Here is a 26,659-nt window from a genome sequence, read left to right on the forward strand (position 1 = left end):
ATCAGCCTCTGTGTTTCGGTCAGTTTCCTGACAGGTGAAACAATTAAAGTCAAAAATAAAGTCACATCCTCTATTAATTGAACTCTCCATATTGGAAGCCAGGTTTGTCACTATTGATAACTTCTTTGGTTGTTAGCTGAAACATCGAAGTGCAATCTTAGTAACCGCTGTCAGGTGATATCCGGTTATGTCACTGCTTATCTTGTCCTACTTTCGTTGTAATAAAATCTCTTATCACTGGGTTTATTTGCAAACACATTAAAATAGATTATGATTTAAAATGTTTACAGAACACTTCATTGCTGTAAAATTTGATAAGTTTTATCAATAGCTGATTTATCTACACATATGTATGGTATTTTATTATTCATGGCAAGAGACAAACTTCAGGGAACTATAAACAAGTTTTCATGCAAAATGAACATGTAGAATACAATCAAAAATGAGTCACATACACGCTTCTTATATCGAGAGCTATAAGTATGACCTGATACTTGTTAGAGAGGAAAGTGAACAGCTCACATGAGCCTATAGTGCTTATGGGTAACTTTTAGGATACCACGTCCGTCATCGTTATTGATATTTTCTATCGGTAAACATTGAAATTCAATGTTATGAGTAACAAATGTTAGACGATATCTGGTCATGTGATTGTGTACTGTGCCGCATATTATTTGTTAAAGAACCTGTATTGTATTACCAAGTTAGCCTGTTTACACTACTGTACTACATGGTTTGAAATGTTATAAGAGCTATTTGTAAATGCTGTTGAATTTTATAAACTCGTCAATAACCAATACATTTATGGATTAACATGGTTTATTTAAACAAGGCAAGAGTTAAGCCTCGGGGAACTAAATAAGTTTGACAAATTGGCCACTTGACCAGTCTTGATTGTTACCTGATCCCTTTTACTCATGAAGTGAACACTTCAAATTTCAAAAGAAACGACAAGGCACGTATTTTGTACTTTGCATATAACATTGTATGAGTGTGCTCTACCAAGTTAAATGCAAAACTAAGATGTTTTTTATTTGGCATAAAATAACATATGGCGGTCCTTTGCTGAGTTATTTCAAGCCATGCCCCTGTGGTCAAAATTTGCCTCCCCCAAGGGGTAACTTGTCCTTAATTATGATACCTCTGGCAAGTTTAATCATGTTTGCAATTAGTTGAAAAAGATGGGCACCAGGGGGCTTGATACTTCCTATGTGCATTGGACAGTACATGACCCCTATTTAAATTGGGGTCAAAGGTCAAGGTCACTGTCACAATAAGTGTGAAAATCGTTTCCGATGAATAACTTGTCAACTAATTGACCGATTAGCTTGATATTCCCATATGCATTGGCCTTGGACAGTAGATGGAGATTATAAGAGATAATAAGAAAATGGGGTCACTAGGTCAAAGGTCAAAGTCACTATCACAATAAGTGTGAAAATCATTTCCAATCAATAAGTCGTGAACTCATTGACCAATTGGCTTGATACTTGTGCATGATACATGTGGATTTGCCTTTGACAGTAGATGACCCCTATTTAAATTGGAGTCACTAGTTAAAATGTCAAGGTCACTGTGACGTAAACTGTTAAATTGGTGTTTGTTCGATTTGTCATCAAAGGATTGAGTAGTGGGTGTCAAGGCCTTGTCTTGAGGAACATCTGTCTTCTACTTTGGAGCTCTTGTACGTTTTAATTATTGTTCTTGTCAGACTCTTAACAATATTTGAATTTTCCAAGATTAATTGATTTTTTAGAAGAAAAAATGCAAATTGTTGGAAAATTGCTGTTTTACTTATTTAATGTTGTGTCTTACATTCAAATTATTTTAATGATATCAGCTTAATTGACTGTATCTTTGTTTAATGGTATCTATGCCTGATCTTTGTTTATTCATGTTTGATTTAATTGTACTACCATCTAGACTTTTTACTGCGTGAATACCCGATGTGATTTTAGAAAAGAATGAATGACAGTCGTGGTGTTGTTTATGATGTGACTTTAGTAAAAATTAATGGTTTTTCGTTGTAAAAAAATAATGCTGAAATGCAGTAATGTAAAATGTGATATTTTATTCAATCATTTGTCCAATATACATGGTGTGTAGATGCAAATGATTATTCCTTTAGTACTGCAATAATACGTATTGCAGGTCAGAAAAAGTTTGAAAGAAAAAGAGATACTGTTACAGTCTTCTTAGAAATATTTAAACCACTAGCCCGAATCATTATACCTAATAGAGATCTATTGCATCTTCTATATCATAAACGGGCCAGTATGTTAATAGGTGAATTATAGCATGTAGGTTTCTGTTCTATAAAGTTAAGTCTATTTCGTTTGTACAGGACTTCCATTAATTTTTGAAAACATGAAGTATGAACATTCTGGCTTCTGATTTGTGGAAATTTTGCTCATAATATTTGGAAGTTTGGACAGAGTGAGACTCAAAACATGTATGTCTTGAGCATCTCAAAGTTGAAATACTTGATATGAAGCTAATTTTAGCTCTTTCAACTAGTAATTATTTGCCAATAATAATCAGAGAAACAGATGTTCAGATGACTTTTATATTTATTTTTTTTAACTTACAACATCATTTAATATGGTCACTTAAAACTATTAAAATAATTAAACTTCCATAGCTGCAATTTGCAAAGTCCAGTGACAAGGGCTGAGCCTTTTAGGCGTAGCTGTTTAACGTCACTTTTGACCTTACTTGACCTGTGTAAAATATTCAAATAAAATTTCCCACGGCTAGACAGGAATGAATACTCTTCATTTATTCCATTGGCTGATTTGAGCATACCATCATAACATTGGAAACATGACCGCGTCTTTGTAACACTGTTTTACTGCATGAAACAATTTTATCTCTATTAATATAATGAAAAGGCTTAATAGATAAAACAGTTTTACACTCAATCTCGACATCAATACGTGCACCTTTTATTTTCAGAAGATTGCCAGCGCTAGAGCGTTTGTACTTAAAGGCTATGTTCTCATATTTAGTAATTACTTCCATATTCCTGTCTGTGTACTAGTATATTTAAGTTCATAAAAGTATTGTTTTTCCCTATCCTGATATTCGTTTTGGCCAAATCATTAAAAATTGTTTTCGGAATTGAACATTTAACATGTAAAAGTATAAAGTTTTAAACAAGCCGTCGGTCCAGCAGTGGAAGCGTGGCCTCACTTTAATGCATTTCATTCCAACCCCCGAGGTATCAGGGTCAGTTCGCGGCCAGTGTGTGTGAATGTCAGAGTTTATTTACAGGTCATCGCTGCGTCTTCACAACTACTTTATGTGCTGATCAAGTACGCGGCCAGTATAATAATCGTTATATAATATAGACGCTATCGCTAGGTGAACTGGAATTTTCTTTTGACAAGAAATATGTTAAATGAAGATATTTAGCGATATAATTATGGTATATCAATAATAGATTCTTAATGTGTTTTCAACAATACCATGATACATATTATTTCGATTAATTTAACAAGAATTATTCCACCATACTAAATTTATTAAGCATGAGCGCAATGTGATTCTTGATACTGTTAATAATCAAATCAAATAGCAATGCCCGACAAACCACTAAAACAGGTTTGTTTGAAGAACGCGCGTATAAATATTAAAATATGTACGGATACTTCGCGTGTGGCCGGCTGACTCATATGTTTTATTTTCACTTCCATTCTTCTTTTGGTTTTCTGTTTTGTATCTATAGGTTGATGACCAGCAATATGTAATAATGTAAAATAAGCCGCGAAAACTCAGTGTAACATCCCGTACTGTGGAGATGCAGCTAAGAACTGCGCAGAAAAAATCACTCCAACCACAATCAACGCCGTATATCTTTTAATGCGCCCGTTTTGAAAAAATGGGACGTTTAATAGTTTCACCCTTGGCGGGAAGGCGGTTGGCCGCGTCCACAGCAGTGTCCACTCTCTAATTCAAATAGTTTTCATCCGATCTTTACCAAACTTGGTCAGAAGTTGTATCTAGACAATATCTAGGTCAAGTTTGAATATGGGTCATGCCGGACTAAAAACTAGGTCACAGGGTCTCTTAGTTCATTTCAAGGATTTAGCATGGTGTCCGCTCTCTAATTAAAGTAGTTTTCATCCGATCTTCACTAAATTTGGTCAGAAGTTGCGTCTTTATGATATCAAGGTCAAGATTAAATATGGGTCATGCCGGGTCAAAAACTAGGTCACTTAGTGCATTTCAAGCATTTAGCATGGTATCGGCTCTCTAATTAAAGTGGTTTTCATCCGATCTTCACCAAATTTGGTCAGAATTTGTGTCTAAATAATATCTACGTCAAGTTCAAACATTGGTCATGCCGGGTCAAAAACTAGGTTACAAGGTCACTTAGTGCATTTCAAGCATTTAGCATGGTGTCCGCTGTCTAATGGAAGTACTTTTCATCCGATCTTCACCAAATTTGGTCAGAAGTTCTATCAAGAAAATATCTAGTTCAGGTTCGAATATGGGTCATGTCGGGTACAAAAATAAGGTCACTAGGTCACTTAGTGCATTTTAAGGATTTAGCATGGTGTCCGCTCTCTAATTGAAGTAGTTTTAATCCTATCTTCACCAAATTCGGTCAGAAGTTGTGTCTAAATGATATCTAGGTCATCAAGTTCAATATGGGTCATGCTGGGTCAAAAACTAGGTCACTAGGTCACTTAGTGCATTTCAAGCATTTAGCATGGTGTCCAAAACCTTTAAACGGGCGTATCTTGTGACAGTTTGGCACTCTTGTTTAAAGATATTTCTATCAATTTGAGCACAGGCTCTGTAGTACATGATTAGTTTATTTATTTGAATATGTCCATCATATCATCAATTCCTTGAATTTTGTTCACAAATTTATTTTAAATATTACTCGGAGAATAGACACATGGGTGTAAAGACCGTTCATTTTCAAGGACAGGAAGTAACATTGACACATATTTGTTGATTGTTGCCTCTTACATCATGTTTTATGTAGCAGACATCTTTGAAAGTGACTTTTTTTTATGCAAATGTGATATGTTGGTCATAGAAAGCTATATATATATATTGAGGTCAAGAGGTCAAAGATCAAGGTCACATGTGCTTAATACATCATAATTGTTTATATATGTTTATATCTAGAAATCTCTTAGCATCATTTAAATCAGTATGCTGGTTTGACTATATGAAGAATGTCTCATAATGATTATCAAGTCAAGAGATAAAAGGTCAAGGTCATATGTACGGCTTTGCTGCATTTTCAAATTATCTCATGTTTCATGAGTGATGCATGGGTTAAACATCTGTATTCAATCAAAACAAGATGACAATCATCTTAAGGCAGGTGAACAAAAAATATGTATCAGGAACTCTTGTGAAATATTTAATATCTTGGGAGAGATAAAGGTTTGCTAAAGATTGGTATAGACATTTAAAAAAAAGATCTTCATAACAAGTGCATATGTACTTACTGATGATTATGGAACTGGCAGACATGACATATCAGCACATTGTGCTCCTCACAGTATATGGTCAGTTTTTCTTTCTGGTGCTCCTTACATTTGTCTTGTTCAACCACATCAGTCTCAGGCCATAGGCTGATGTTTTCTTTGCTCAAAATGGCATGCTTCTTGTAAAGATAATTATGATACTCCACACATTTGTTACAGTACAATTTGGAACATTCCTCACAGTAAAATTCAGCCTCTGTGTTTGTGTTAGTTTCCTGACAGGTGAAACAATTGAAGTCACATCCTCTATGGATTGAACCCTCCATGTTGGAAGCCATTTTGCCACTATTGATATTCTCTATCGTAAAAATCTTAGTAACCAATGTCAGACGATATCCGGTCATGTGATTGTGTATTGAGTCGCACATTTTTAGCTCATCTATTTTTTGAAAAAAAATTATGAGCTATTGTCATCACCTTGGCGTCGGCGTTGGCGTCAGCATTGGCCTCGGCGTCGGCGTCCGGTTAAGTTTTGCGTTTAGGTCCACTTTTCTCAGAAAGTATCAATGCTATTGCATTCAAACTTGGTACACTTACTTACTATCATGAGGGGACTGGGCAGGCAAAGTTAGATAACTCTGGCGTGCATTTTGACAGAATTATGTGCCCTTTTTATACTTAGAAAATTGAAAATTTTGGTTAAGTTTTGTGTTTAGGTCCATTTTATTCCTTAAGTATCAAAGCTATTGCTTTCATACTTGCAACACTTACTAACTATCATAAGGGGACTGTGCAGGCAAAGTAATGTAACTCTGACTGGCATTTTGACAGAATTATGTGCCCTTTTTATACTTAGAAAATTGAAAATTTGGTTAAGTTTTGTGTTTAGGTCCACTTTATTCATACAGTATCAAAGCTATTGCTTTCATACTTGCAACACTTATTAACTATCATAAGGGGACTGTGCAGGCAAAGTTATGTAACTCTGACTGGCATTTGGACGGAATTATGGGCCCTTTATACTTAGAAAATTGAAAATTTTGTTAAGTTTTGTGTTTTGGTCCACTTTACCCCTAAACTATCATAGATATTGCTTTCATACTTGGAACACTCGCAAACTATCATAAGGGTACAGTAAAAGGACAAGTTGCATAACTCTGGTTGTCATTTTTACGGAATTATGGCCCTTTTTTGACTTAGTAACTTTGAATATATGGTTAAATTTTGTGTTTCGATCCACTTTACTTCTAAAGTATCAAGGCTATTGCTTTCAAACTTCAAATACTTTCATGCTATCATGAGGTTACTGAACCTGGCAAGTTAAATTTTACCTTGACGTTTGAATGACCTTGACTCTCAAGGTCAAATTATTAAATTTTGCTAAAAATGCCATTACTTCTTTATTTATGATTAGATTTGATTGATACTTTGACAAAACTACTCTTCCCTGACATACCACAATAGACTCCACCCAAACCATCCTCATGCCCTCCCCCTCCCCCCCCTCCCTTAATCATCCCCCCCCCCCCCCCGAATCCCCCCCCCTAATTTTTTTTTTTTTTTTTTAAGATCATCTCACAAATGACCACCACACCCTCACACTATACTATACTCCCCCACCCCACCCACCCCCAAATTGTTTTTTTTTTGAAACGGTAAAAAAATACAAATATTTATTTTTATTATTTTATGTTTGAAATACCATCCAACCATCGCACCCAAGAATACCCCCCCCCCCCCCCCCCCCTTATTTTTTTTTTTTTTTATTATTATTTTTTTTTTTTATAGATCATCTCACAAATGACCACCACACCCTCACACCACACTATACTATAACCCCCCCAACCCCCATATCCCCCCCCTATTTTTTTTTTTAAGATCATCTCACAAATGACCACCTCACACTATACTATACCACCCCTCCCCGAATTCCCCCCCTCCCCCCCCCGCCGAATCCCCTGCCCCTAATTTTTTTTTTTTTTTTTTTTTAAGATCATCTCACAAATGACCACCACACCCTCACACTATACTATACCCCCCCCCACCCCCATTTTTTTTTTTTGAAACGGTTAAAAACAAATATTTATTTTTATTATTTTATGTTTGAAATACCGTCCAACCATTGCACCCAAGAATACCCCCCCCCCCCCTCCCCCCCCAATTTTTTTTTTTTTTTTTTTGTTTTTTTTTAAGATCATCTCACAAATGACCACCACACCCTCGCACTATACTATACCCCCCCCCCCCACCCACCCCACCCCCCCCCCAAATTATTTTTTTTTTAACGGTTAAAAAACAAATATTTATTTTTATTATTTTATGTTTGAAATACCGTCCAACCATCACACCCAAGAATCCACCCCCCCACCCCCCTCCCCCCCTCAAAAATTTATTTTTTGTTGCATTTTTTTGCATTTTTGGAAGATAATGTAATAAATGTCCAAGCCCCCACACTATACACCCCTCTTCACTTCACCCCTCCCTCCTTTGTGATTGAAAATGAGAGTCCCTTCACCTTTAAAAAGAAAATAGATGAGCGGTCTGCACCCGCAAGGCGGTGCTCTTGTTTGATAAAGAACCTGTATCATATTACCAAGTAAGGCTATTTACAGTATAACATGGTTTAAATTGTAAACATGAACTCTTTGTCAATGCTGTTGAATTTTAAAAACTCGTCAGTAATCAATACATTGACAGATAAATGTGGTATATTTTAACTCAATGCAAGAGTTAAACATCAGGGAACTAAATACGTTTTTATGTAAAATGTAAAATTGTGTAAAATATACAAACTATTATTAATTGAGAGATGTAAATATAATAAGAAACATTAAACTTAAAAAGGACCTTCAAAAGTTAACAATCTAGCTATTATAAATTTAACAAAACTTGTCCAGTCTTGAGTGTCACCTGTTTACCTTTTATTTATGTAGTGAACACTTCAAACATCCCCAGAAAGAATATATCAATATTGCTGCTCTAATTGCTTTATAGTTTGCTGCAAATAAAGTGAATAACTATTAATAACCAATATTCATGCAAAGGTTATGGGCAAATTAATAGAATCATATTTAAAATTGGATTAAGAGCTCAAAGCTCTGGGATTGTTAAACTAATTTAAACTGTCCCTTATTTAATTTTCAATTAACTCAATATGTGTTTGATTCTTCTTTAAGATACATGTGGTTTTTATGTCCTATACTCATGTCGCAGGGTGGTGAAAAGTTGTGTGGCCGGTCCGGGACTCAAACCCGGGACACCTCGCTAACAGGGCGAATGCTTTCCTGACTGAGCTAACTGGGCCGCCACACAACTTCTCCCCTAACGTGACCAAGTTCAGACCGTGACATATACCCCCACTTGAATATGTATTCGTCCTCAAATACAGGGATTCAGGATGATACCGTCTTTATCCTCATAAACGCGTCTGGGCGGGATGCAAATCACAAAGGGGGCGCGTTTATTTTTCTCCTCTTTAGGTATAATATGAGTCGACACCTAAAAGTGTTTACCGGTATTTGCGAAAAGTTCCAAGTTCATTGAGCAATCGTAAACATATCACAATTAGTTTAACCAGAATACTACACCTTATTATCATTCTGTTTCTGCCTCGGCATCGATCTGCCAAATCACGCTGCGTCTTGACACGCGGTGATTTGCAGAGTAGAACTATGTACAAATTTGATTGTATACTATAACAAATGTTAAATAATTTTCAAATTAACGAATAAAAGAATTTCAAATTAACGAATATAAGAAACAGATAATACCCTGATATTCTTATTTATAGGCGATTGTTTTAACATTTCGTCAGCTTCTCTGCATACTTCATACAGTTACTACCTTTTTTGACTTAGTAACTTTGAATATATGGTTAAATTTTGTGTTTCGATCCACTTTACTTCTAAAGTATCAAGGCTATTGCTTTCAAACTTCAAATACTTTCGAGCTATCATGAGGTTACTGTACCTGGCAAGTTGAATTTTACCTTGACCTTTGAATGACCTTGACTCTCAAGGTCAAATTATTAAATTTTGCTAAAATTGCCATAACTTCTTTATTTATGATTAGATTTGATTGATACTTTGACAAAACAAACTCTTACCTGAACATACCACATAAACCTCCACCCAAACCATCGCCCGTGCCCCCCCCACTCCCCCCCCCCCCCGAATCCCCCCCCCCTATTTTTTTTTTTTTTTTATATTATCTCACAACACCACACCCTCACACTATACCCCCCCCCCCCCACCCCCCACCCCCTCCTCAATTATTTTTTTTTTAAACGGTTTAAAAAACAAAGCTATTTATTTTGCTTATTTTATGTTTGAAATACCGTCCAACCATCGCACCCAAGAATCCCCCCCCAACCCCCCAACCCCCCACCCGAATCCCCCCCCCCCAAAAAAATTTGTTTCTTCTTTTTTTTTTAAGATCATCTCACAAATAACCACCACACCCTCATACTATACTCCCCCCCCCCCCCCCCCCCCCCCACCTCACCCCCCCCATTTTTTTTTTTTAAACAGTTAAAAAAACACAAATATTTATTTTTATTATTTTATGTTTGAAATACCGTCCAACCAATGCACCCAAGAATCCATACCCCCCGACCCCCCACCCCCCCTTCCCGATTTTTTTCCCCTTTTTTTTGGCATTTTTGGAAGATAATGTAATAAATGTCCACACCCCCACACAATGCACCCCTCTTCACTCCACCCCTCCCTCCTTTGTGATTGAAAATGAGAGTCCCTTCACCTATAAAAAGAAAATAGATGAGCGGTCTGCACCCGCAAGGCGGTGCTCTTGTTTAAATGATTACTTTCACTTCGTCCAGATATTCAGAAAAATGACTTGTGTACATGTGCATCTAAATTTAAATTTACACATTGCTTCACGTGATGTACGCGTGTTCAGTGGGAATACCGCCGTCCTGATTTGGCTGCTATTGAAGTTGTTTATTGGTCGTTGCAGACAAATATGAACTGTACACGTCACTAGTGTGCAGTCAGTATACAATACAATAATTGTTTCACTAATGAAGGAACTGAAACAGCGCAATGGTAACGATACAGCGTACTTGAATTATATTTTATTAAGAGGAAATGTCAATGCCAAGTATTTCGCGAGATACCCTGGTAATTAAGTTGAAATTCACAACGAAACTTTTAATGGAAATTAAAATTAATGATCTCAATGTTATACCCACTATAAAATGTTTATTATACCCCCACAAACGAAGTTTAGGGGGTATATAGGAGTGAACTTGTCTGTCGGTCTGTCTGTCTGTCTGTTGGCTGCTTCGCTCTCTAATTCAAGTAGTTTTAATCCGATCTTCACCAAACTTGGTCAGAAGTTGTATCTACATGATGTCTAGGCCAAGTTCGAGCATGGGCCTTGCTGGGTCAAAAACTATATCACGGGGTCACTTAGTGCGTTTTAAACATTCAGCATGTTGTCTGCTCTCTAATTCAAGTAGTTTTCATCCAATCTTCACCAAACTTGGTCAGAAGTTGTATCTAGATGAACTTAAGGCCAAGTTCGAACATGGGCCTTGCCGGGCCAAAAAGTAGGTCACGGGGTCACTTAGTGCATTTTTTAACATTCAGCATGGTGTCCTCTCTCTTATTAGCTCATCTATTTTTTGAAAAAAATTATGAGCTATTGTCATCACCTTGGCGTCGGCGTTGGTGTCCGGTTAAGTTTTGCGTTTAGGTCCACTTTTCTCAGAAAGTATCAATGCTATTGCATTCAAACTTGGTACACTTGCTTACTATCATGAGGGGACTGGGCAGGCAAAGTTAGATAACTCTGGCGTGCATTTTGACAGAATTATGTGCCCGTTTTATACTTAGAAAATTGAAAATTTTGGTTAAGTTTTGTGTTTAGGTCCATTTTATTCCTTAAGTTTCAAAGCTATTGCTTTCATACTTGCAACACTTACTAACTATCATAAGGGGACTGTGCAGGCAAAGTTATGTAACTCTAACTGGCATTTTGACAGAATTATGTGCCCTTTTTATACTTAGAAAATTGAAAATTTGGTTAAGTTTTGTGTTTAGGTCCACTTTATTCCTACAGTATCAAAGCTATTGCTTTCATACTTGCAACACTTATTAACTATCATAAGGGGACTGTGCAGGCAAAGTTATGTAACTCTGACTGGCATTTGGACGGAATTATGGGCCCTTTATACTTAGAAAATTGAAAATTTGGTTAAGTTTCGTGTTTTGGTCCACTTTACCCCTAAAGTATCATTGATATTGCTTTCATACTAGGAACACTCGCAAACTATCGTAAGGGGACAGTAAAAGGACAAGTTGCATAACTCTGGTTGTCATTTTTACGGAATTATGGCCCTTTTTTGACTTAGTAACTTTGAATATATGGTTAAATTTTGTGTTTCGATCCACTTTACTTCTAAAGTATCAAGGCTATTGCTTTCAAACTTCAAATACTTTCATGCTATCATGAGGTTACTGTACCTGGCAAGTTGAATTTTACCTTGACCTTTGAATGACATTGACTCTCAAGGTCAAATTATTAAATTTTGCTAAAATTGCCATAACTTCTTTATTTATGATTAGATTTGATTGATACTTTGACAAAACTACTCTTACCTGACCACGGATCATATTTTCCCGCAACATCAATCGGTCCGGATATAAATTGGGAAAAGTATCCGAAAATGTATATCCGAAATTATGACAAATTACCTTAAAATATATACCATTGGTTTTGCCATTCAAGGTGGTATAATACATGTACAAGTAAAATTCCCTTAGACATTTTTATTTAAACGGAACGAGTTTTCTCAACTGGTTTTATCATTTGGTATTTCATTGTTGTTTCGTGTGCTGTTTTATCAGACTTTTTTCATCGTTGTCAATGTTATTAATCTGTGTTAGTCTATACCGATGTTTTAAATTGTTGTCGACTCGATAATAGCTTACAAACATGCACTGAACCAAACAAATGTCTGTGCGTAGGTTGGCTACTGACAACAACAAACCAAATAATTAAGAAATAATTTGTTGTCAAATAACCCACGGCCGATAGTTTAGATGCGTAGGGATTTAATCACGAGAGCAAAACATTTGAATCCACGCATCTAATTTTCCGGTCGTGAGTTATTCAACAACAAAGTATAAAGTACACGAATTATTTTGATTCTAAAACGGTTTAACTAAAGATTTATTCAATGTATATTATTTTTCTTGTGTACTATTTTATGTGAAGTTCCGCCCATAAAAATAACTTTTGGCTGTTCTGTCGATCAGATCCGCGACTTTCATTCATAATTATATTAACGGATTATTACGCTGGTGGAAAATGTATCGGCATGTTTTGTTTAGTTACAGCGCGTGCATTCAGACGCTTCTTTTCGGATGCGTCTTTAATCCGCTGTTCACAAGTTTTTGATTCTTGGTCTGACGTGCAATAAACCGGTCCTGACCGGCTTAGAGACTGCAGCGAATGGTTTATCACACCTAATCGAGATAAGAATGTCATTAGGGTGTGTTAGCATGTACACTGTGTAATCGATTTCATGACATGGGAATTTTAATAGCAAACAGAATCGGACTGACTGTTTGGGATTTTCAATCGGTATTTCATGATCCCAATCGGTCTAGGACCGACAAAACCGAAAATAATAGGATCCCTGTACCTGACATACCACAATAGACTCCACCAAACCATCCCCCGTGCCCTCCCCCCCCAATTTTTTTTTATGCCCCCCTTCGAAGAAGAGGGGGTATATTGCTTTGCTCATGTCGGTCGGTCTGTCGGTCGGTCCGTCCACCAGGTGGTTGTCAGACGATAACTCAAGAACCCTTGGGCCTAGGATCATGAAACTTCATAGGTACATTGATCATGACTCGCAGATGACCCCTATTGATTTTGAGGTCACTAGGTCAAAGGTCAAGGTCACGGTGACCAGAAATAGTAAAATGGTTTTTGAATGATAACTCAAGAACGCATACGCCTAGGATCATGAAACTTCATGGATAGATTGATCATGACTTGCAGATGACCCTTATTGATTTTGAGGTCACTAGGTCAAAGGTCAAGGTCACAGAGACAAAAATCGTATTCACACAATGGCTGCCACTACAACAGAAAGCCCATATGGGGGGCATGCATGTTTTACAAACAGCCCTTGTTAGTTGGTTGCATTAATAGCGGCCGACTAAATTTACAGAGCATATTGTGCAAATCAGTATTTGCTTAGAAGCCTTAGCTACCCTAAGAACCGCAACTCACTATGCTAGGAACGATTACCGCTGCCTGTCTGCACTGCAGACGACGAATGCTTATGAGCGTCTGCTCTACTTCTGCAGTGAGTGTATTTACCAGCTTGTAAGACAACATTGGCCAGTCTAGTATTTATCATTGAAATCTGTACATATTGGCTGCTTTCAGGGAAAACGGGGCTTAATGCCTGTCAAATAAGATTAGCCTGTGCACACTGATTAGCCTGTGCAATGTGCACAAGCTTATCAAGGAGGACAACAGCGAATAACTTCAGTGCCTTCAGCGCTTTTATTTAATTAATTCTTTATGCATGTGCTATGTCATTAATGGCCCAGTGTACTGTATGGCATTAATGTGAAATTAGGTTAGAGTAGAGAAATCAATGATCTTATTTAAGAAATATAGGGAGAAAAACTATTTCCTTTCTCATTGCTAATTTTTAATTTATTCTTTATGCATGTGCTGTATCATAAATGGCCCAGAGTGGACAGTGTACTGTACAGTATTGATGTGAAACTAGGTTAGAGTAAGGAAATCAATGACCCAACTTAGCAATAATAAGGAAACAAAACCTGTCCTTTCTAATTATAATTTTTAATTTATTTTGTATGCATCAGCTGTATCATTAATTGCCCAGTGTAAAGTACAGTATTGATGCAAAAGTAGGTTAGAGCAGAGAAATCAATGATCTTACTTGAGAAATACATGGAGAAAACCCTGTCCTTTCTAATTTCTAATATAACTTACCATGCAAGCACTGCATCATTAAATCTTTCAGTGCTGGAACCGAATTTTGAAGGCCTTTGCAAATAGTTTGGACCCACATGAGACGCCACAGAACGTGGTGTCTCATCAGAATCCAAACTGGTTGCTATTCTGATAGTATTCTTTGAAAAAAATCAAAGAAAATTTTAATTTTAGAAATTCAGCAGACGACATTTTTGCAGACAACAAATTTCCCAGCATGCAATGATAAATGGGGCAGTGTATCGTGTTAGATAGTGATGCAAAACTGGGTTAAATCAGAAAGATCAATGATGCCACTTAAGAATAATATGGAAAATAAATCACACAAGTGGCAATTATATTTGTATTTTATATATCTTAGTACTGTTTTAAGCAATATTTGTCAACAATATTGATTCTAATACTTCCATTTAAAAAATGTTGATGGTTTTTATTCATTTGTTACTGCAGCTAAACACTGGAAGTTGAAGGTTTTAAGTGTGTATGAATATACTTAATTTGCTGTACTTTAAACAAAATTAATGCAAACTTCAAATTAAATGTTTGTGGAAACTTATTATGAAAGATTGATCATTTTCATTTTCAACCTTAATAGTCATTGTTTGTAATACTGGGGGCTGTTCCATTTACCCATTTTCTTGAGAATAATACTACTTATTTAAGGTATAAGATAGTATGTGAATTGATGAAATGTATGAACGCTATAGAATATTATCTTGAAAGTTGAATAACAACAAGCATGCATTAAATTTCAACCTGTGATCATGAGCTGTATTATATTCTCCTGAGCGAAATGCTTTTCATGATTTCATAGCTTTTGTGAGCCATCAAGTATTGTTAATTGTTCTTTTGATGTAGTTCATAAACTTTATTTCACAAATCATTTTCACAGCGAGTTCATGAACACTGAAACATTTTAGTGTGATTAACAGTCCTTGATTAACAATTGTGAAATACTGTGAGTTTTATTAGCATTTCAGACCTACCAGGAGTTGTTCATGAACATGAACATAATAATTTGTTCTGGAATTGTTATAATGAACTTCTACACATAAACAGTTCTTTAAATGTCTTTATGCCCCCGATAGGGTGACATATAGCAGTTGAACTGTCCGTCAGTCTGTCTGTCTGTCCGTCCGTCCGAAAACTTTAACATTGACCATAACTTTTGCAATATTGAAGAAATCAACTTGATATTTGGCATGCATGTGTATCTAATGAAGCTGCACATTTTGAGTGGTGAATGGTCAAGGTCATCCTTCAAGGTCAAAAGTAAAAAAAAAATCCAAGGTAAGTTATAAGCTGTAAAAGGGAGATAATTTCTAAACGTGCTAATGATATATTGAAATTTTATTTCAAAGCGGCGCAATAGGGTCATTGTGTTTCTGAAAAATACATCTCTTGTTGATATACACTTTATGAAATGATGTGAAATATTATCTCATTCATAAACTGACCTTGGTTTGTTTTTTAGAAACATAGTTAAGGATTTGAATTTAAGCCAATCAAGAACTGTTCTTAAAATAGCTTTTGGAATTATCTTGAACTTGTATAATGAAAAATGTGTATGCTGTACACTTTATGGACTGATGAAGACAAATCATAAACCAATGGACAAATTATCAATCTGTAACATTTGATGAGGGTATTTTCTAGCCTATAAATGATTTGTCGTACATCCAATTTAATGTTGCTGTGGACATACAATAACTTTTGAACCATTGAAACAGTACTGGCAGATTGTTCTCCCATGTGGATTGATTATCCCTTTACCACTTTGATAGTATTTTCACGCATGTGTAGTCCCTTAGAAAGTTATATTTAATTTAAGACCTTCCTTACTAGATTCATGTTGATCATGACTGGCAGATGACCCCTATTGATTTTAAGGTTACTAGTCAAAGGTCAAGGTCACAGTGACTCGAAACAGTAAAATGGTTTCCGGATGATAACTCAAGAACACTTTGGCCTAGGATCATGAAACTTCACAGGTACATTGATCATGACTGGCAAATGACCCCTATTGATTTTCAGGTCACTAGGTCAAAGGTCATGGTGACAGTGACTTGAAACAGTAAAATGGTTTCCGGATGATAACTCAAGAACTCTTAGGCCTAGGATCATGAAACTTCGTAGGTACATTGATCATGACTGGCAGATGACCCCTATTGATTTTCAGCTCACTAGGTCAAAGGTCAAGGTCACAGTGACTCGAAACAGTAAAATGGTATCCGGATAATAACTCAACAATGCTTAGGCCTAGGATCATGAAACTTCATAGATTTATTGATCATGACTGGCAGATGACCCATATTGATTTTCAGGTCACTAGGTCAAAGGTCAAGGTCACAGTGACCTGAAGCAGTAAAATGGTTTCTAACGTATTCACACAATAGCTGCCACTACAACAGACAGCCCATATGGGTGGCATGTGTGTTTTATAAACAGCCCTTGTTTTCACTTTAAATCAATTAGCTAAGAGCACTGACACATACGAAAAGAACGCAGCCGATTTCGAGAATTATTTTTACTGTGCCCATGACATCATTTTTTATTGTCAAAACGAAAGTGCAGTTTCTTTGTGTACTAAACCTATTTTTTGTTCGTTCGGAAAATTGTTTGCAATTTGTATCGATGTGGCAGGAGTTCTGGAACTGAATTTATATTTCTCAACTTGAAAAACAGCACTCACCCGGTCGAGTATTTTACAAACTTTACTCGCCCGACCGTCAACTTCACTCGCATATGCGAGCAGTCGAGTGAATTCTTTGAGGCCTGGATTTCAAATCCTTAAATTTTCAAGCTACTGGGTCATTTTCTTTTTATTTGATGTGTCATTTGGACAAGTATAATTATTGCTAGATATTATACTCACATACATATAAGTTTACAAAATATTTGATACACTGACAGAATGTTCATAAAATTATTAATGATATGCATATCATGAACAATATCATAAGATATTTATAAACAATAAGTAAACAAATCCTCAAACAAAATCATTTTAATAGACTGTTCTTTAATGCTTGTACAATCCTTTAAAACTTAGTTTAAATAAAACTAATTAGTTGTTTCTTTTGCTAATGATATTTGAGCATATTTCAATTTATATTTTTCACTGATGACGATTTGGAAAAGATGTTTCATGGGATATTTGTAATAGTTTCATACAGGGAATATTGAATAGTTCCTATTCCAACAGTCACTGTGTCTTATATACATTGCATACAAAAATGTAACACTGTTTCAAATGAAAATTGTTATCATGAATGTGTACATTATAATACATGGACATCATCCTACTCCAACAGTCACTGTGCCTCAAACACTCTAATGTCATTATTGTTCCACATTCCTACAAGGATTGATCCTGTGTGCTTACTGTAGTAGACAGACATAGGGCCAACCACACCATCATTCACTGTGACCAGCTGTGCCAGTATCTTTGTCCCATCCCTGTCAAGCTGGTAGATTGTGTCTGTAGACCATCCACACACCAGAACTTGTCCTGATTCTGTCACATGAAGGCCAGGTAGTACTCCTATATGGGTGCTCAGGTAAGATCCAGTCAGGGTGGAGATCACTGTGCCATCCCTGGACAGTGTGACCAGCTGGTTACTGGACTCGTTGGCCACATATATCCTGTCTCCATCTGAACTCACTGCACAGGAGGTAACTGTAGTATGGAAGACAGTGATGATGAGATGTTGTATTTACGTTGAAATGAAGGGTGTGATATAAAAAGCAGCGAGTCGAAGGTTCTTGATATACAATAAATTTATAAAATTTATTGTGGAACTTAGTGCATACAAAAACACGTAACAAAATTAAGAAACATAAATAAATAGCTATACAAGAAAACGAATATTGACGTACAGTGCAGTAAATATCAATTATAATGACCAGTTGTGTAGAGTATGTGATATGTTGAGGTTCTTAATTTAGCTTGGAAATAGTTATCAAAGAAATCATTGTCTAACTGTGATATAAAGTTGTTAACTTATGATGATAAAACAACTTTTTTCATTTGCAAGTCATCTGCCTTTGTGAATATGCATTCAAAACTAGATTTTGTATTTTGTTCATTATGTTCAGCTCATTATGGACAAAAATAACTTTATTTGATAAGATTACTGGTATATGTGCAGATTATTACTCTTTTTTTTAATGACAGAAGAAGCATGGGTCCTTAACGTTTTAAACATAAGAATAATGCTAGGAATAATTATTACCTGTATTGTTGCTTGATGTATCCTTATACATCTCTCTCACCAGTCTTGCATCCAGAGTATAGAGATACAGAGCGCTACCATCTGTAATGTACAGGTTACCATTCTGATGGGCAATACCATTACATTGATGTTGGAGGTTCAGTATCCTGTCCTTTATTAACTGGCCATTGGTCACTCTAATAAAATGGACCTCAGTGTTTTGTACGGTAACAGCCATCAAACTGGAGTCAATGCTGCACATGGACCTTGGTGGCCTAGGCAAGTCATAGTGGGCCACCACCTTGTAGGTCTGATCCAGGAGCTTCACTTTTTTGTTCATCCAGTCTGTGAGGAGGAGTTCTCCAGAAGCTGTCTCACAGATACCACTTATCCAGCATGCGTATTTATAACCCTCAATCTTCACACTGTACTTCTTACTACTCTTCACTTTAATGATTTGATCAGACCTGTTTACTGGCCCTGGTTGATTTCCCTGAACCAGCTTATGTGATGAACTTGATACTGGATCAAATACCTGGCCTGACTTGGTCAGATCACTTGTTCCGTTTCCAGGGCTAGAACTTCTAGATGTTCTAGATTCTGGATGGGATTTGTTTACCTTGAATCCTGAAGTTGTTTGGTGTCCAGGGTCAGACTGGCTGGTATCTTTAGGTTTATTCTGTCTGCTATCCGTGTTCTGTGTTGTCCTTTTAAAAGGTTGTGATTGTCGTGCTGTGCTCAGTATTTGCCCCAATCCTGAGAGAGTGGACAGGGTTTGTTGGATGGTTGTATCAGGCTTAAAGGTTAGTGTCATTTCAGTCTTTGTTGTTATTTCTTGTAAAACTGATTCTAGCTTAAGGGACTGGTCAAGACATTTTCTGTACTTGATAAAACTAAGTGCTTCACTTTTGTCTTTTATTTTCAGCAAATCTTCATGCAGGCATGTAATATTTTTGATGGACTGAGTGCAGTTTTCAATGTCAGTTTGAATTGATGTTCTCATTGTGACCAGAAATGTGTCCAACTCCTTCTTGGTATATTTCTCCAGTTGATCCAAAGAATCATTAATTGTCTTTCGTAAAGCATTGATTTCTTCCAAAATTTTCTTGTACGATTTCTCAAGAGACTTAATATTCTCCTCTAAGTCATCTTTCTCATGTATCAATTTCTGGTGTTGTGTATAAATAGTTGCTGACAACTGGTTAAAGTCTCCTTTTTGATGCAGCTGTTTCAATTTGTCAGATATTAGAACCAAATGACTGCATTTCCTACAAAAGCATAAATTTACATCATGTATGTGTTTTCCCAAAGGATGGATTATATTTTTAGATCTACAATTTATGTTGAATTATATTATTTTGTCACACAAGATATCTTTAAAAACATATTACAAATTCAAATGTCAAGGCCTCATAAGTTTGGAGCATGAAATTTGTATTCGCACTATATTTATATTAAGAACACCTTGACCTGTGATCATGAAAATTGGTATAGTGGTTAAATGGTTGGAAAAGATGTTTTTAGCCCCCACCTGAGCCATAATATTATACCGTTTATCAAGGGATTTTGTTCCATCCATAAACCAAGTTTATTTGGCAGGGGATATCAATTCAACAAATTTGCTTGTTTTATTTTGAGATCACAAGGCACGGTGCCTATACCACGTGACTTTTTAAGATCTGTGTTGGGAGAATTAATCGAGACCGAGGTAACATTTTTAAAGATGTCTTTTTAAATATGTCACCATTTTTAATGGGATAAAGTGGAGAGCCCACTCATTCATGAGAGTTTTCTATAGGTATCATGATTTTTTTAAACAAATAAGCATTTTTTCAGTACAGTGCAACAGTACTGTGCGTTTGAACGATTATAAAAATGTGAGATCAGTGTTGAGACTTCATATTATAAACGCCCGGTTGCATTTTACTGAAAAAATACTAGTTTGTTTAAAAAAATCATGATACCTATAGAAAACTCTCACAAATCAGCGGGCTCTCCACTTTATCCCATTAAAAATGGTGAACTATTTAAAAAGACATCCTTGATCATGTTACCTGGGTCGTGCTTTATTCTCCCAACACAGATCTTAAAAAGTCACATGGTATAGGCACCGTGAAGGTTAAAGGTAAAGATCATATAAGTTTGTATAAAGAAATTGTTTTCTGCATGATATCTAGAGAACGCTTTCACATATGATCATCTATATTGCTATGCTTGTTAGGAGGAAAGAAAAATGATATTGAGGTCAAGAGGTCAAAGATCAAGGTCACATGTGCTTAATACATCACAATTGTTTATATATATTTATATCTAGAAATCTCTTAGCATCATTTAAATCAGTATGCTGGTTTGACTTTATGAAGAATGTCCCATAATGATTATCAAGTCAAGAGATAAAAGGTCAAGGTCATATGTACGGCTTTGCTGCATTTTCAAATTATCTCTTGTTTCATGAGTGATGCATGGGTTAAACATCTGTATTCAATCAAAACAAGATGACAATCATCTTAAGGCAGGTGAACAAAAAATATGTATCAGGAACTTTTGTGAAATATTTAATATCTTAAGAGAGATAAAGGTTTGCTAAATATTGGAATAGACATTTAAAAAAAAGATCTTCATAACAAGTGCATATGTACTTACTGATGATTGTGGAAATGGCAAACATGACATATCAGCACATTGTGCTCCTCACAGAATATGGTCAGTTTTTCTTTCTGGTGCTCCTTACATTTGTCTTGTTCAACCACATCAGTCTCAGGCCATAGGCTGATGTTTTCTTTGCTCAAAATGGCATGCTTCTTGTAAAGATAATTATGATACTCCACACATTTTCTACAGTAAAATTTAGAACATTCCTCACAGTAAAAATCAGCCTCTGTGTTTCGGTCAGTTTCCTGACAGGTGAAACAATTAAAGTCAAAAATAAAGTCACATCCTCTATGGATTGAACCCTCAATATTGGAAGCCATTTTGCCACTATTGATATTCTCTATCGTTAAACATTGAAATTCAATCTTAGTAACCAATGTCAGATGATATCCGGTCATGTGATTGTGTATTGGGTCACACATTTTTTGATAAAGAACCTGTATCATATTACCAAGTAAGGCTATTTACAGTATAACATGGTTTAAATTGTAAAAATGAACTCTTTGTCAATGCTGTTGAATTTTAAAAACTCGTCAATAACCAATACATTGACAGATAAATGTGGTATATTTTAACTCAATGCAAGAGTTAAACATCAGGAAACTAAATACGTTTTTATGTTAAATGTAAAATTGTGTAAAATATACAAACTATTATTAATTGAGAGATGTAAATTTAATAAGAAACATTAAACTTAAAAAGGACCTTCAAAAATTAACAATCTAGCTATTATAAATTTAACAAAACTTGTCCAGTCGTGAGTGTCACCTGTTTACCTTTTATTTATGTAGTGAACACTTCAAACATCCGCAGAAAGAATATATCAATATTGTTGCTCTAATTGCTTTATAGTTTGCTGCAAATAAAGTGAATAACTATAATTAACCAATATTCATGTAAAGGTTATGGGCAAATTAATAGAATCATATTTAAAATTGGATTAAGAGCTCAAAGCCCTGGGATTGTTAAACTAATTTAAACTGTCCCTTATTTAATTTTCAATTAACTCAATATGTGTTTGATTCTTCTTTAAGATACATGTGGTTTTTATGTCCTATACTCATGTCGCAGGGTGGTGAAAAGTTGTGTGGCCGGTCCGGGACTCAAACCCGGGACACCTCGCTAACAGGGCGAATGCTTTCCAGACTGAGCTTACTGGGCCGCCACTCAACTTCTCCCCTAACGTGACCAAGTTCAGAACGTGACATATACCCCCACTTGAATATGTATTCGTCCTCAAACACAGGGATTCAGGATGATACCGTCTTTATCCTCATAAACGCGTCCGGGCGGGATGCAAATCACAAAGGGGGCGCGTTTATTTCTCTCCTCTTTAGGTATAATATGAGACGACACCTAAAAGTGTTTACCGGTATTTGTGAAAAGTTCCAAGCTCATTGAGCAATTGTAAACATATCACAATTAGTTTAACCAGAATACTACACCTTATTATCATTCTGTTTCTGCCTCGGCATCGATCCGCCGAATCACGCCGCGTCTTGACACGCGGTGATTTGCAGAGTAGAAATATGTACAAATTTGATTGTATACTATAACAAATGTTAAATAATTTTCAAATTAACGAATAAAAGAATTTCAAATTAACGAATATAAGAAACAGATAATACCCTGATATTCTTATTTATAGGCGAATGTTTTAACATTTCGTCAGCTTCTCTGCATACTTCATACAGTTAAAACCAGATGTCTTCTGTCAAAACAATGATTTTGTTGGTCAGAAACCATATCCAAGAAATTTACACAGTTAATCTCGGAAATTTATTTGCACAAGAGTTGCTAAAATACACGACACAAATATAAATAATATTGACCATTTGAATAAAATCAAATGTTGGTTTATTTTTTAAATGATTACTTTCACTTCGTCCAGACATTCAGAAAAATGACTTGTGTACATGTGCATCTAAATTTAAATTTACACATTGCTTCACGTGATGTACGCGTGTTCAGTGGGAATACCGCCGTCCTGATTGGGCTGCTATTTAAGTTGCAGACAAATATGAACTGTACACGACACTAGTGTGCAGTCAGTATACAATAAATAATTGTTTCACTAATGAAGGAACTGAAACAGCGCAATGGTAACGATACAGCGTACTTGAATTATATTTTATTAAGAGGAAATGTCAATGCCAAGTATTTCGCGAGATACCCTGGTAATTAAGTTGAAATTCACAACGAAACTTTTAATGGAAATTAAAATAAATGATCTCAATGTTGTACCCACTATAAAATGTTTATTATACCCCCACAAACGAAGTTTAGGGGGGTATATAGGAGTGAACTTGTCTGTCGGTCGGTCTGTCTCTCGGTCCGTATTAAGTGTCTGCTCTCTAATTCAAGTAGTTTTAATCCGTTCTTCACCAAACTTGGTCAGAAGTTGTATCTACATGATGTCTAGGCCAAGTTTGAACATGGGCCTTGCTGGGTAAAAAACTAGATCACGGGGTCACTTAGTGCGTTTTAAACATTCAGCATGTTGTCCGCTCTCTAATTCAAGTAGTTTTCATCCGATCTTCACCAAACTTGGTCAGAAGTTGTATCTAGATGATCTTGAGGTCAAGTTCGAACATGGGCCTTGCCAGGTCACAGGGTCACTTAGTGCATTTTTTAACATTCAGCATGGTGTCCTCTCTCTTATTCAAGTAGTTTTCATCCGATCTTCACCAAACTTGGTCAAGAGTTTTATCTAGATGATCTGAAGGCCAAGTTCGAACATGGGCCATGCCAGATCAAAAACTATGTCACAGGGTCACTTAGTACGTTTTACACATTGAGCATGGTGTCCACTCTCTATTTCAAGTAGTTTAAATCCGATCTTCACCACACTTGGTCAGTAGTTGTAACTAGATGATGTGTAGGTCAAGTACGAACATGGGCCATGCCGGGTCAAAAACTAGGTCACGGGGTCACTTAGTGTGTTTTAAACCTCACCATGTTGTCCGCTCTCTAATTCAAGTAGTTTTTATCCAATCTTCACCAAAATTGGTCAGAAATTGTATCTTGATAATGTCTACTGCAAGTTTGAATATATGTCATGCCAGGTCAAAGACAAGGTCACGGGGTCACTTAGTGCGTTTTAAACATCACAATGTTGTCCGCTCTCTAATTCAAGTAGTTTTCATCCAATCTTCACCAAACTTGGTCAGAAGTTGTATCTAGATGATGTCTAGGTTAAGTTTGTATATAGCTCATGCCGGGTCAAAAACTAGGTCACGGGGTATCTTAGTGCGTTTTAAACCTCACCATGTTGTCCGCTCTCTAATTCAAGTAGTTTTCATCCAATCCTCACCAAACTTGGTCATAAGTTTTATCTAAATGATCTCTAGGACAAGTTTGAACATTGGCCATTCTGGGCCTAAAACTAGGTCACTGGGTCACTTAGTGCGTTTTTTAACATTCAGCATGGTGTCCGCTCTCTAATTCAAGTATTTTACATCCGATCTTCACCAAACTTGGTAAGAAGTTTTATGGAGATGATCTTAAGGCCGAGTTAGAACATGGGCCTTTCTGGGTCAAAAACTAGGTCAAGGGGTCACTTAGTGCGTTTTAAAAATTGAGCATGGTGTCCACTGTTTTTTGTGAAGACGACATGCAAAATATTATGTGTCAATGCGGCATGTGAGGGTATTCATCACGTCTGTGACAAAGCTCTAGTTTACAAACAAATACACCCATGCCAATTTTCGGGCGCTTTTTATCAGGACAAAGAAATTCATTTAATTCACGTGCACTATGTATATGTGGCTAGAATTTGTAGCCGAAAATAGCTGTACACGACGAGTGCAAACCATGTCAGGTGATTTACGCATGTTGGAATACAACTGTCCTGATTCAGGGTCCCTCGTTGGGCCCCATTTTCGCCGGGTGGTGAAAAGTGTGCAGCCAGTCTGGGACAGAGAACAGTGAATTTCTGATCTCGACAAACCCACGGGCAAGTTCAATGGAGAACTGTCAGCCACAGGCCCCACGCCATTGCTGCCGGGTGGTGAAAAGTTGAATGGCCAGTCCAGGACTCGAACCTGGGACAACTTGCTAACAGGGCTAATGCTCTCCCAAATGAGCTAACCAGGCCGCCACACAACTTCTCCCCTTATGTGACCAAGTTCAGACCGTGACATACACCCCCACTTGAATATGTATTCAAATACAGGGATTCGAGGTGACATATAATTAACTATGGGCCTCCGTTGGAGTATACCCAGGTCACGTCAGGGTCCCCCGTTGGGCGCCATTTTCGCCAGGTGCTGAAAAGTGTGCAGCCAGTCTGGGACACGAACCCGGGACACCTGGCTTACAGGGCGAGTGCTCCTCCGACTGAGCTAACCGGGCCGCCACACATCTTTCCACCAATCCCGCTTAAGTTTGGTATGGTCACACTCAAGAGCAGTATTCTCACTGGTCTGCTATTTGTGCAGTTTTGGGTTTATGCCTCCTGGCTTTTGTTTATAAACAAACATTTCTGACCTACAAGAAAACATTTCTTGCTGCCAATATCAATCGATTGATGGTAATGTTATGTAAAAAAAATGGCCTACTAAAAATCCATCTTGAAATAACATTTCCCCTTAACTTCTTCACTTTTTTTGCGATCCTCTGCTTGCAGGTGATTTGGTTCGACACGATTATGTTTGTTAAACTTGTTTGGGTTGCACACCACTTATTATGCCCCCCCTTCGAAGAAGAGGGGGTATATTGTTTTGCACATGTTGGTCCGTCGATCCACCAAATGGTTTCGGGATGTTCACTCAAGAACGCTTAGGCCGAAGATCATGAAACTTCATAGGTTCATGGATCATGACTGGCAGATGACCTCTATTGATTTTGAGGTCACTAGGTCAAAGGTCAAGGTCACAGTGACTCGAAACAGTAAAATGGTTTCTGGATGATAACTCAAGAACTCTTAGGCTTAGGATCATGAAACTTCATAGGTACATTGATCGTGACTGGCAGATAACCCCTATTGATTTTCAGGCCACTAGGTCAAAGGTCAAGGTCACAGTGACTCGAAATAGTAAAATGGTTTCCAGATGTTAACTCAAGAATGCTTAGGCCTAGGATCATGAAACTTCATAGGTACATTGATCATGACTGGCAGATGACCCCTATTAATTTTCAGGTCACTAAGTCAAAGGTCAGGGTCACAGTGTTTCAAAATAGTAAAATGGTTACTTTTTCTTGTTTATCCGATAAAGTCCACAGTTTTCATCCGATTCTTTTCAAACTTGTTCAGTGTCTTCATATTAATGAGGACTCAAACCCTATCGATTTTCAGGTCACTGGGTCAAAGGTCAAGGTCACAGTGACTCGAAAAAGTAA

General features: G+C 36.7%; 1 protein-coding gene and 1 long non-coding RNA gene across 2 annotated transcripts in view; both read left to right on the top strand.

Moving 5' to 3' along the window:
* Positions 1-26,659, top strand: part of LOC127856227 (double-stranded RNA-specific adenosine deaminase-like) — a 120,979-nt gene that overhangs the window by 31,681 nt on the left and 62,639 nt on the right. The gene's annotated exons all lie outside the window — the stretch shown is intronic.
* LOC127856237 (uncharacterized) lies at positions 5,963-12,076 on the top strand. Its single transcript, XR_008037918.1, has 3 exons — positions 5,963-6,752; positions 9,410-9,468; positions 11,985-12,076. It is a non-coding gene; the product is annotated as an uncharacterized LOC127856237 (long non-coding RNA).

The sequence above is a fragment of the Dreissena polymorpha genome, chromosome 13 (assembly GCF_020536995.1).
Source record: "Dreissena polymorpha isolate Duluth1 chromosome 13, UMN_Dpol_1.0, whole genome shotgun sequence".
NCBI lineage: Eukaryota > Metazoa > Mollusca > Bivalvia > Myida > Dreissenidae > Dreissena > Dreissena polymorpha.